Below are 14213 nucleotides of genomic sequence, written 5' to 3'. Positions count from 1 at the left end.
GTGCAAACACCCCGACAATCCTCTCAACAATCCCACATGTGCCAAAAACATAACAACATAATATAATAACTCGCACCACATGTGCTCATATACTATAATGTTTCCATAAAAATAATTCCAATACCACAACCACACATAGCCCACGGCTCAACAACACCAAGTACAATGAGAACACAATAACACGAGGGTACGACAAGTAAATCAACACAAGAATTACAATGATACAATGAAACAGAAGGATAAGCTCAACAATAAAAGACATAGCAAGTAATAATGACTTCAAGTAAGAGTAGTTCAACAATAATAGAGATAACATATAACATCGACTTCAAACAAGAATAATAAACTATGGATGAGATAACATGTAACAATGATTTCAAATAAGCATAATTCAACTATGAAAGAGATAGCATGTAACAATGATTTCAATTAAGAATAAATCAACTATGAAAGAGACAACATGACAATAAAGAGGCAACAACTCCAATTAAAGCATGTATGAGTATTTTTGGCAAAAGAATATGAACCAACAACTTCAAATAATGCATAAAATAGTGAATTTAACAATGGAAAGCATAACATGATAGAGCAACTTCAATTTAGTGTGCATAAGAAACTTAAGAGTCTAAACCGATCAAATTTCCACATACAAGGCAGTGTACACACCAATCACCTCAAGTACACGTCTTTCATGTAGTTCAAATAGTGTAAACAAACCAATCCCTACGGGGTAGTTCCTCCACAAAAAGTTAGGCAAGACACTTACCTCAAAAGCCCTCAAGCAACACTCAGAAATAGCTTTTACTTTACAATTCACCTCTACTTGGCTCAAATCTAACCAAATTCGATTTAATAACATCAAATAATGCAAGAGAAATCAATTCCAATAAATAAAGCTATGATTTTTGCACAATTCCTCAAAAGTCAACAAAAGTCAACCCCGAGCTTGTCCGGTCAAAACTCGGGTCCAAGGGGAGATTCCGACTACCCATAACCCCGTGAGTCTATATATGTGTTTTGTTTAAAAATTTGAGTCCAAATCGACTCTCAAAACTCAAATTCTCATTTTTCAAAACATAGACAAAATTTCTCAAAATTGCACTTTAATTCTCACAAATTTGATGTTAAATCTCATATATAATCATGTAACTTAGTTGGAAATTGATCAAACTCACTTACCCAATGGTTGTATATGAAAATCCCTCTTTAAAGTTGGCTCTTACCGAGTGTAGGGTTCAAAGATGTGAAAATGAGACTAAAGTCTCATCCCTCGGCTTTTATGTTCAGTCACAGATGTCGCAAATACGACTTGGGGAACCCCGAAAATACGAAGAATGATCGCAAAAGCGACGCTCCTCACACCCATGCTGATGTCGCAAATGCGATAAAAAAGTTTGCAAATTCAAACACGGAATGTATCACAAATACAAACACTTATTTTCGCAAATGCGAACCTGACAGACCCCCAGCATACTTCGTAATTGCGGTCACCAACCTCGCAAATGCGAAGATAGTCTCGCATTTGCGAGACCTGAAGCATCTGTGCAAAAACCTGCAAAGCTAGAACTCTTCCAAACACTTTGAAACGCGTCCAAAACTCACCCGAGCCCTCGGGGCTCCATACCAAACATCGACACAAGTTTAAAAATATAATACAAACTACCTCGCGCGATCAAACCGTCAAAATAACATTTGAAACAATGAATTGGACCTCCAAAACACATGAAATTAACATGAAACTCAAGAACTTCTAAAAACACAATCGCGCATCTGATTCCTATCAAATCAACTCGGAATAACGTCAAACTTTGCAGACAAGTTTCAATTAAAAAACGGACCTATTCCAAGTCCCAAAACCAAAATACGATCCCGATAGGCATGAAGTCAACCTACGGTCAAACTTATCAAAACTCTAAGCCTTTAAATTGCCAACTTTCGGCAAAACAAATCAAATTAACCTATGGGCCTTCGAATTAAATTCCGGGCATACGTCCAAGTCCAAAAATCACGATACGAACCTACCGGAGTCATCAAAACAACATTCCGATGTCGTTTTCACAAAAGTCAAACCTCGGTCAATATTTTCAACTTAAGTTTTTAAAATGAGAATCACCCATCCAAATAAATCCCGAAACATCCGAAAATCAAATCCGACCACACACGCAAGTCATGTTACACAATATGAAGCTACCCAAGACCTCGAACAACTGAACGGAATGCTAAATCTCAAAATGATCGATCGGGTCGTTGCATTCTCCCTCTCTTAAGCAAACGTTCGTCCTCGAACGTGATAAGAGTCTTTCCCAAGCCATCAAATCACTACATAAACTTATTGTACACATGCCCACGGGTGATACTATGTCACCCCAATTCGCATAAGCCCGACACCATCATCACAACCGAAGATTATTCCTTCCACTCATGCCGATAATCCTTAGAATCAAATTTCAACACCCATCAAAAACCCGATCCTCACATAAACACACTGTATAATCCTGAAATAGTTGTAATAGCTCATGCATCCATCCACAAGATACAACCACATCGCATAACATATCACCCATATTCCCATAACAACAACTCTGACCACAATAGACGCACATTACCAAACCCGGTACCAGCAAATAGCCTCATATCGACTATAATCTTGTTCCAGACATTCACAATACTAACGATGATGCAAGAAACATGTGGAAATCATAACCACTCACCCGATTAACAAGCCACACCAAATGCCACCCAGGCACATACATTGCAATCCAAACCCAACAAGCATAACTTGAATACGACTGAATATGAAAAGAGGAACACATGAGAGAACTATCAAACAAGTCCAACAGGTATAACTCTCCATTGATACCGTATTATGGATCTATTCCACAAGGAAGAAGCAAGAAACACTGTCACGACCCCAATATCCCTCCGTAGGATATCGTGATGGCACCTAGACTCTACGACTAGGTAAGCCCAATATTTGATAATAATTAAACATATTTAAATAAAAAAATACTTAAACCCAGTTTGATAAACTCGTATAACTTCCGAAAAGCAAAATCTCAACCATACCATCCCCAAGAACTGTGGAACAGAGTCATAAGCACTATTGAATAAACTAAAATATCTGATACATCACTGTTTGCGAAAAAATACAATAGTAACTGAGAATAAGGGAAGGTGACTCTGAGACATGCGGATGCCGAGCAGGCATACCTTGAAGTCTCTGATAAAGGCAGCTAGCAGGTAATCTCTATTGACCGACACGAGAAGACGTACCTGGATCAGCACAAAAAATGTGCAGAAGCATAGTATGAGTACACCACAATGGTACCAAGTAAGTATTAAGCCTAACCTTAGTAGAGTAGTAACGAGGCCAGGTCAAGACACCTACTAGGATATAAGTAGACAGTATAAAAATGTAATACGGATATGTAATGGAGAGTGAAGAAACAACTGATATGGAACAAGATGATAGCAAGAACTAGTACCGGAAATCAACAATAGAAATAGCATAAAAGAATCAACTAAAAGGCTACAAGGATCATGTATGGACAATGGCTACTAGAACATTAAAGAATGAAACAACAAGATATATTCCCACCAAAAACACTCTGAAACATGAAATAAACAGCAAGAATCACAATGAGGTACCGCCTCATGTATAATGAAATCAAAATCGAGGCGTGTTTTTGCAACATGAAATAAACAGCAAGAATCACAACGAGGTACAACCTCGTGTATAATGATATCAAAACCAAGGTACCGCCTCGTATAATCAAGAATCACAACCGAGGTACCACCTCGTATTCACATTTCTCAATTTTAGTCACAATCTTTTCCTTATACCGCCGTGTGAGCCTTACATTTGAAATAGGTTTTGAAAACAGTTTTCCCAAAATAGCTACACGCACTTTAGCCCACTTTATGACGTCGCGTGGCTTCACGTAGTTCCCCTACAAGAAACACTCACATAAGTTCCACCTTATGTTGCCACATGCACATCAATCCCAAGCCTTATTTCACTGCATACGCGTCAATATCATATCACAATAACAATTCGCACCACAAGTGCCCATATATCACAACTTACCAATAACAACATTATCAATGTTTCACCAATAATATCCCATGACTCCACCTCAATATATACAAGAATATCAACAACAACAATGAATGATAAATGCTCAATAAGATAGATGTTACAGCAATAACTAACATCGCCTCAACCGCTCAACGTATTAACGACTTTCACAACTTCAACACCAAATAACTCAACAATGAGGGAAAATAATGTATAACCACGATATTAGATAAGACTAACTTGCAATGAAAGAGATAATATTTAACAATGAGTCTCAATAATGGAAATCAACAAGTAAGGGGATAACATGAAGAATTACTCCATCTAACGAAAATCAAATAAGGAAAGAGATAACACAGACAACAACTTCAAATAATGATAATTATTGATGAAGAGATGGCATGTAACAATTAAAAGATACAACAAGTTCAACTAAAGCATGGGAGCAAAACCCCCGAGAATCCCATGAAAAATCGCCAACAATGCTCTCTACATAGGCGACAGATTTGAATAGTGTATCGACGACCAACAATGGTCATTACTCCCTCGTCCGGTGGTGAAAAACCACTGGACCAGTCCCCAAAACTGCATATCAACATTGCGCACAAACAACTAGTAGGCGCCCCTATCATTTCTCCCCCAACTGTTGCAGAATTTAACAATGGTGGAAATGCCAATTTACCAAGAAATCGCCTGGGCACAACTAAAAGTCCTCTTCACATTCCTGGGTTAAATCTACTAATTCCAAGCCATGGAGATTGTTCACCTCCTCAAATACCTTTGACCCACCAAGTATCAAACAACTTCACCACCGGAATCGTCATCTCTGACCACAAGAACAAATCTTCTAAACTGCTGCTAGTCGCGCATGGGGACACAGGCATCCAAATGGGTCAACTACAATGCCAATCAACTCAAATTAATCTGGACATTGATCCCAAATCCTCAAACAACAACTACACTGACCCACTCGTCACAACTTTGCAAAAAATCATTTCTGCAGATTTTACTATGCCTTGTGTTCGACGAAATACCCAGGTCAGTTTTGATGTCAATTTTAATGAACAAATGAATGGTTGTGCTTCACAAAGTCAAATTGAGATTAGTCATCATGAGAAGTCATAACAACATTTAACAAAAGAGGGTGATCATAAGCAGTCACCTTCAGCATCAACAATGGTGCAGGAACATGTTGATCTTAGGAGTTCTGAGTACCAAGTTGTGCTCAACCAAGGTGAACTAACTGTGTTAAATGCTGTCAATGCTATTAACAATCCACAAAGCTATCCAAATCCTCTACCTCTCCGAAATCCAAATTAAAGGAAAGGTTCACAACCAGTAGGGTCACAGGATGACAATAATAAAAAAATCATATCCCACACATCCCATCAGCAACTCAATAGTATCCCTTCCACCTCTATACAAATCCAACCTAAGATCTCTGCCAATTTTGATCGGCCAATAAGAAAAACTAATCAACCAAACCAAGCCCCACAAATAACTGCTGCTAGTACATTACACCCAGACACTAACAAAAACCCACATCAACCTGCAGGAACCAAAGCACAAGTCAAAATACCACCAAACAACACTGAACCACCCCTCATACAATCACTCATTCTTATGCTACAAAAATCAGGGCCAGATTTGAAGCAAAAAGAACTCCTATTAATTTCATACCACCAAAGTTAACCACCAAATAAGGCATACCTGCAGTTGTTTTTAAAAAAGATGATTACATGAGTACTATGGCTACAAGGTGTAGGAACACTGTGGTTGGGAAGTTCTCTAACACGATGCCTAGAATGGAAGTAATTAGAAGAAGCTTTGTCAACCAAATAGAACTCATAGGAGGAGTTAAGATTGCTCACTTCAATTCTAAGACTGTCTACATTGATATAGACAATGAATATGATCATGCAATAGTGTGGAATAAGCAATTCATGTACATTCAAGGCCAAATTATGAAACTTGAAGCATGGACACCTCTCTTCAGTCCCAATGAAGACTCTCCTATTGTGCCAGTATGGATTATCATCCCCGAATTTCCATGGCATCTCTACTACATGGAAATTCTCACCCTATTACTATCTCATGTAGGTAAAGCCTTATTCTTTGATCTGGCTTCATTTCAAAAGACAAGGGGCAGTGTTGCTAAGGTGAAAATGCAGATTGACTTAACCAAGGATAGACTTCAACATGTTTGGTTGGGTTATGATGAAAACAAAGATAAAAATGGTGATGGTCAATGGTTGGAACTACAATATGAGAGAATTCCTAACTATTGCTCATATTGTAGACACCTTGAACACACAGCTCACGCATGCCCAGAAAAAGCTAGGCAAGAAGAAAAGCAGAAGAAGAAAGCAATTGCAATAACCAATGAACAAATTTAGCAGCAAGAGAAGACAACACAAGTTGTACATAACACCCAGAAACCACTGGAGCAACAAGAACTAACCACTCAGCAAATGTAGCCCCCTCAGTACCAACAACAGATCAAGCACACAAAATAAGCAGCACAACACAAGGAAGAAGTGCAGAATTCAAGGGCAAACCCATCACAGGAAGAATGGCAAACGTAGAAAAACAGGAAGTTCAAAGGAATTGTACATAATAACACCAAGAAGCAACAGACAATATACATCTCTAAAGGCCCTACTGTTCGGCACATTCAGAATTCACCAAAAGAGAGTGCACCACCCGCCAACAAGCAATCAGGTATTACTACTAACAATAATCCAGCCCCAATGGAGAAGAGTACTGATTCTGATGCCCAGAATCAACCCAAGATCCCTACTCTCCCAACTGGTTATGTTTCTGAAGAAATAAATAGAAGAAGGGAGGTTGGTAAGGAGGAAACATTGAACAAACATGATAGGGATCCAAAAAGAGGGGGGCTCCTCATATTTTGCATGAGTGTTTTAAGGCACAACTGATTGAACCTACATTGGACCATTCCCCTGCTACCACCAATGACAATGCCAATCAGGTTCCTTTGATTAATGCCACTTCAGAGGAAGAAGTTGAAGCTCAGTCAAAGAGAAATGCAATTGGAAACCACCAACATATGGAGTCAACTTTGAATTGGGTACATAAGAGTTTTTGGCACAAGTAGACAAGAGTTGAAGCAGTTGAATGTCACCATAAACCAGTCATGCTAGGAAATTCCTTCACAAACATATGAAGAATCTGAAATAAATAGAAAGCATAATGAAGTCAACTCTGACAAATCAATATGGAGTGATGAAGTTCAGTTACTGGCAACTCAAGAAAGAGTTAATGCTAGTTCAAAAAATAAGAAAAATAGGCAACAACCAGTTTTCCCAGTTAAGCATGATAAACCAGCTCAACTACAAGCTTTAAAAGATAGAAGTAAAGGGGCAAAAACCTTACAGATAGATCAGGACAATGAGGCACTCTCTTGCACACAAACTGGGCAGGTTTCCACCATATTTGAAGGTGCTTTGGTGAATGTTGTAGATGAGGATCCAGTTGGAGCGGCTAATTTAGGGTCCTTAGACGTTTTTGTGCAATCACATCTTCAGGCAGCTGGATACAACACCACTAATCTTAATGGAACAGTGATTACAAATTCATTGACTGCAGCAAAACCATGTTTGGAATCAATCTATGCATTACAATTCAGGAAGATGCACCAGACTGTTTGTGATGGAGAACAGAATGCTATGATTATGATGGAGACTAATGTGATGGAATCAGAACAATCACAACAACACATTGTACCACTACCAAAAGATTGTATGGCAGTAAGCCCTGTAGTTTCTATTTCTAAAACTAGACAGCCAATCCAACTGCAGATCAACATCCCATTGAAGACATATTTGCAAACATTACATGATTTAGTAACTCATAATATTGCACCTAACGACCTGGCTTTGATGGAACAACAACAACTAGAAGAGCAAGGAGATGATGAATCGACTATTGGGAATTCCAAGCAAGTGGCAAGGAAAGCTGATCTATCTCCTAGAACTAGTGCAAAGGGTGCTAAGACGACAAAGAGGCAGACTCAGAATAGAGAGCCACTACACCCAATAAGAATCTTGCCCAGTAGGGCAGCCTCACAGACTAAATGATGTTTAAGTCATTGATTTAGAACATTAGGTCTGTCAATACACAACAGGCTTTTCCTAGGGTAATTATTATGCAAAGGGAGCACAGTTTCTTTTTCATTGCACTACTGGAGCCCTTTTAAAAGGTAGGGCATATAGAAAGGTATAGAAGAAGATTGAACATGGACACTGCTTTTTCAAATTTGAATGGAAAGATATGGTTGTTCTTTGACTCTATGGTGAAATGGGAATTGATTATGGAGACAGATCAATATGTGACAGTAAAACTGTTTCATCAAGACATTAGCTACCATAATATGATGACTTTTGTGTACGCAAAGTGTTCATCTCTGGAAAGGTTGGAAATGTGGGATAATATGTATTACATGGCATATGATATGGAACTTCCTTGGTTAGTAGGAGGAGATTTCAATGTAGTATTACATGAAGATGACAAGATAGGTGGGTTACCAGTTTACCCTCCAGAATATGAGGATTTTGCATTCTATGTCAACTCTTGTGGGTTGTTTGAACAAGTCCATAAATTGAGTCCTTTTACATAGTGGAATGGAAGAACTAATGATATATGTATATTCAAGAGATTGGATAAGATTCTAGTCAATCTGCCATTTCAAAATATGCTGCCCTTAATAGAAGTGGAACACTTAATCAGAATTGGCTCAGATCATGCACCATTGTTTATAACCTGTGGAGATCAGAATTCTAATTTTGCCAAGCCTTTCAGATTCTTAAACTTATGGACAAAGCATGTTACATTTAAGAAGGTGGTGATATAGAATTGGGAGGCTGACTTCATAGGGGATCCATTTCTATTGTTCAAGCACAAATTAAAGAAAGTGAAAATGGCTTTATCTAAATGGACCAAGGAGACATTTGGTGATATTTTCAAACAGCTAGCAATACTGGAAGATATTGTAAAAGTAAAAGAGATGTTGTTTGAGGAGACCCTACTACTGAAAGTAGGATTGTTCTTCAAAAAGCTCAGGCAGAATTGAAGAAATATCTAAGTATAGAAGAGCAATACTGGAAGCAAAAAGCTGAGACCAAGAACATATTGCTAAGGCTGCAGTTGAATTCTATCAGAGGCAGTTCACTAAGGAAGGGGATCCTACTGATTTTTCTATTCTGAAGAATGTACCAAATATAGTGACACTAGAGCAGAACTTGGAATTGTGTAGATTTCCAATCCTAGAGGAAGTTAAGGCTGTAATTTTTGAGCTGAGTGGATAGTGCCAGTGGCCCAGATGGATTTACAGGATTATTCTATCAAGAATGTTGGGATGTAATTGGCTATGACATACATAATATGGTACTGCATTTCTATAGTGGGGCTACATTTCCAAATTCTATTACTTATACTAATTTGGTGCTACTACCAAAGAAAACAAGAGTGCAGATCTTCTAAGACCTAAGGCCAATAAGTTTGAGCAATTTTATCAACAAAATTCTTTCTACAGTTCTACATGATAGATTGGAAAAGATACTACCTTCACTAATATCACCTAATCAGTATGGATTTGTAAAAGGGAGGAGCATATTTGAGAACATCCTACTCACTCTGGAAATTGTTATTTTTAACCTCGGGTACGAGGGCCGACGTAAGTCAGCCACGAAGTCTGCCAAGATTTGAGACTTGATGGCGGTTTGAGATCGATATTCAATATCATACCCGCTGATTTCTACGGCCCATTTGGCCAATCGACCCGGAAGCTCGGGTTTATGCAAAACATTTCGAAGAGGATAAGTTGTTATGACACATATTGGATGACATTGGAAATACCGTTTTAGTTTCCTAGAGGCGCTTATTAAAGCAAGCGCTAATTTTCCTGGATATCTAGTTTTGGCCGCACCCAAGGTTCGACTAACATAATAGATAGGGAATTGCATACGTGGTTCTTCTCGGACCAGGACTCTACTTACCGATATCTCCGAGACTACCAAGTACAGGTAAAATTGTTCGTCCACTTTCGGGGTGTGAAGCAGCGGCGGGCTCGATAAATACCGCTTTAGTTCCTCTAAGGCCTACTGGCATTTTGGAGTCCATGCAAAATTGCTCTTCTTCTTAAGCAGCGAGAAGAATCGGTGGCTCATATCTGAGGATGTCGAAATGAATCATCCTAGGGCAGTTATTCACCTCGTCAGCCTCTACACGATCGGATATCATCGATAGCTTTGATTTTATCGGGGTTGATCTCGATTCCCTGGTTGGACACCATGAAACCAAGAAACTTGCCTGAGCCAACACCGAATGCACACTTTTTAGGGTTGAGCTTCATATTGTACTTCCTTAATATATCGAAAGTTTCCTGCAAATGCTTTAAATGGTCCTCTACTCGAAGGGATTTAATTAACATGTCATCAATATAAACTTCCATTGATTTTCCTATTTGTACTTTGAACATTTGGTTTACTAGGCGTTGATAAGTTGCACCAGTATTTTTTAGACCGAATGGCATTACATTATAACAGTAGGTACCGTACTTAGTGATAAACGAGGTCTTTTACTGATCCTCCGGGTTCATCTGTATCTGGTTGTACCCGGAATAGGCATTGAGAAAACTGAGAATCTCGTGGCCGGCTGTGGCATCGATCATACGATCGATATTTGGAAAAGGAAAAGAATCCTTGGGGCATGCTTTATTCAGGTCTTTATAATCTATACACATTCTAAGTTTGTTTCCCTTCTTAGGGACTACCACTATGTTTGCTAACCATTCGGGGTACTTTACTTCCCGAATGGATCCTATTTTGAGAAGTTTGGTTACCTCGTCCTTGATGAAGGCATGTTTAACCTCGGACTGGGGCCTTCTTTTTTGCTTTACCGGGCGGAATTTAGGGTCCAGGCTTAGTTTGTGAGTGGTAACTTCTGGTGGAATCCCTGTCATATCGAGATGGAACCAAGCAAAGCAATCCATGTTAGCTTTAAGGAAATGAATAAGTTTTTTCCTGAGCTCGGGGGTTAGCCCAGTGCCCAGGTATACCTTTCGTTCGGGTTGATGCTTGGCTAGTGTGATTTCTTCCAACTCTTCGACCGTTGACTTAGTGGCATTGGAGTCATCGGGAACTAATAAGGATCGAGGTATCCAGTAGTCATCATCTTCGTCGATCCCTTGCTCCTGCAATTGGGTCGAGGCCGGTATCTGTGGTTGCTATTTGGCCTCCTGTTTTCCCTTCGATCTTTTCGTTGATGAGAGTGCCGATACTGGTATCACTTCATCGATTGAAAATATTTCCTTGGCGTTGGGTTGCTCCCCATACACTATTTTGACTCCCTCCGACGTCGGGAACTTTAGAACTTGGTGAAGGGTCGAGGGCACTGCCCTTATGTTATGGATCCATGGCCTTCCAAGCAGGGCGTTGTACCTCATGTCACCATCGATCACATGGAACTTTGTTTCTTGAATGATCCCGCCCACGTTCATTGGAAAAGTAATTTCACCCTTGGTGGTTTCGCTTGCCATGTTGAAGTTGTTAAGTACTCTGGCTGCAGGCACGATTTGATCTTGTAGGCCGAGCTGTTCTATAACCCTCGACCGAATAATGTTGGCCGAGCTACCTGAATCAATCAAAACATATTTAACTTGAATTTTATTCATAAGAACAGATATTACCAGTGCATCGTTATGGGGTTATAATATCCCCTCTGTATCCTCGTCACTGAAAGATAAGGTCCCCTCCAGTACGTAGTCTCGAGTTCACTTTTCCCTCATGATCGACACCTTGGTGCGTTTGAATACGGGCCACTGAGGAATATCGAGCCCTCCAACAATCATGTGGATCACGTGCTGCGGCTCTTCTTGCTCATTCTGTATGTTTGAATCTCTGTTCTTGAAATGGTTTTTAGCTCGATCGCTTAAGAATTCTCGAAGATGCCTTTCGTTGAACAAACGGGCTACCTCCTCCCTCAGCTGTCTGCAATCTTCTATTCTATGACCGCGTATGACATGATATTTGCACATTTGATTAGGATTTCTCTAGGCCGGATCAGTCTGTAGAGGTAGGGGCCACCTGGTGTCTTTGATGCGCCCAATGGCTGATACAATAGCTGATGCATCAATGTTGAAGTTGTATTCCGATTGTCGTGGTACTTCTTTAGGTTCGACATTTTTGTCGAAAACTCTTTTACTCATGAGCCCTCGAGAGCTCTGTCCTCGATCATTTCTTCTATCAGTTCGACTGAGGTTGCGTCCAGGCCCGCTGTTTCTCCAATCTCCACCGTAATATCGATCTCTGTTTGACCGTGGTTCCCGGTCAATATCCCTTTTAACTCTATCGATGGTCCTGTTTGGATAAGCGGACCTGGAAGGAGTCCCCAACTGGTCAAACTCGACCCTAATCTTTGACTGGTACCGATTATGCACGTCGGCCCACGTTACAGCTGGATATTCGATCAAGTTCTACTTCAACTATTGTGAGGCTACCGAACTTCGTATGTTTAGGCCTTGAGGGAAAGCCTGAACGGCCCAATCGTCGGCGACTATGGGCAGATCCATGCACTCCATTTGGAACCAAGATACGAACTCTTTGAGCATCTCGTTGTCTTTTTTTGTTTTACTTTGAAGAGGTCCGACTTTCTAGTCTCGACCTTTATCGCTCCGGCGTGCGCTTTGACGAAGGTATCTGCGAGCATGGCAAAAGAATCAATGAAGTTAGGTGGTAAATTATGGTACCATATCATTGCCCCCTTTGATAAAGTTTCTCTGAATTTCTTCAGCAGTACAGACTCAATCTCATCGTCCTCTAGGTCGTTCCCCCTTATTGCGCATGTGTAATAAGTGGCATGCTCGTTGGGGTTGGTAGTTCCATTATACTTGGGAATTTCTGGCATGCGGAATTTTTTCGGAATGGGCTTAGGAGCTGCGCTCGGGGGGAATAGCTTTTGTACGAACTTCTTTGAATCCAAACCCTTCAAAATCGGTAGTGTTCCCAGAATTTGATTAACTCGGGAGTTATATGTTTCCATTTTTTTGTCATTCGCTTCAATCTTCTTCTCCCCCGATTCGATTTGCTTAGTCAGCTCCTCGAATATTTTCAAGATAGCGGGTTCGGTTCCTGACTCATTCCCATTTGACCTCCCCAGTGCTGGTTCGGCCCTGTGAATAATTTCCTGTGATGGCTCGGGTTCGACCCTACTCGGCGCGTGGTTTTGATTTTGAAGTTGCGTTATTGCAGCTTGTTGAGCCTACAACATTTCGAATATTATTCGAAGGCTGATTCCGCCTTCTTCGCCGCCCTGTGAGTTCTGACCGGCTGATCGAACGCTTTTGCGGATGCTGTTTTCGGGGTCGACACCCAGATTTGCGTTCAGGGCAACATGGGAACTAACATCGATGGGGTTTGTAACTGGTACTCCCTCGGGGTCAATTGGAAGCACTTCGTTTCCTGGGGCGGCTACGTTGTCGTTTTCGCCATGAAAACCAAGGCCGTTGTCGATGTGTGTGGGTACTGCTTGAGAGTTTGACATGTTGATCCTGAAATAAAAAATGCTTACAAGAACAAGTGTAAAGCAGTGTGTGTTATGAAAATTAACACCAGGCAATCACTATTGTCCTTAGCCCCACGGTGGGCGCCAAATTGTTTACCCTAAAAGCAGATAACAATTGAATTTATATGTGGTTTTAAGGATACGTGATTTTACTTAACATAAACTGAGAAAATATGCAAACTGATATTGAAATTGACTATAAAGAAAAATAAAAGCAAACCAAATGAGATATGTAGCTTGGGCCCTCGAACCAAATGAAACAACAAAGAAAATATAAGCGAAGTAATATAGTATTGAGAACCTTGAGAAAAGAATATTATATTGCTTTTTTTACTGTCTGAGCCCCTTTTACAAATGATCAGACCCCCTTTATATAATAGTGGAGTCCTACTCTTGATACAATTCTAAATATAGTAAGGACTCTCGTGATGAGCTAATTAATCGGCCTCTTCTTGATACATGTCATGATTTCCGCCGAGATTCTCTCTCTAATTGCGGCTGTAACGACTTTTTGTTTCTTGACTCGATCTTGATCCTCGCCGATCTTGATCTT

This window comes from Nicotiana tabacum, chromosome 4 (genome assembly GCF_000715075.1).
Source record: "Nicotiana tabacum cultivar K326 chromosome 4, ASM71507v2, whole genome shotgun sequence".
NCBI classification, from domain to species: domain Eukaryota; kingdom Viridiplantae; phylum Streptophyta; class Magnoliopsida; order Solanales; family Solanaceae; genus Nicotiana; species Nicotiana tabacum.
This window is presented reverse-complemented; position numbering follows the sequence as displayed.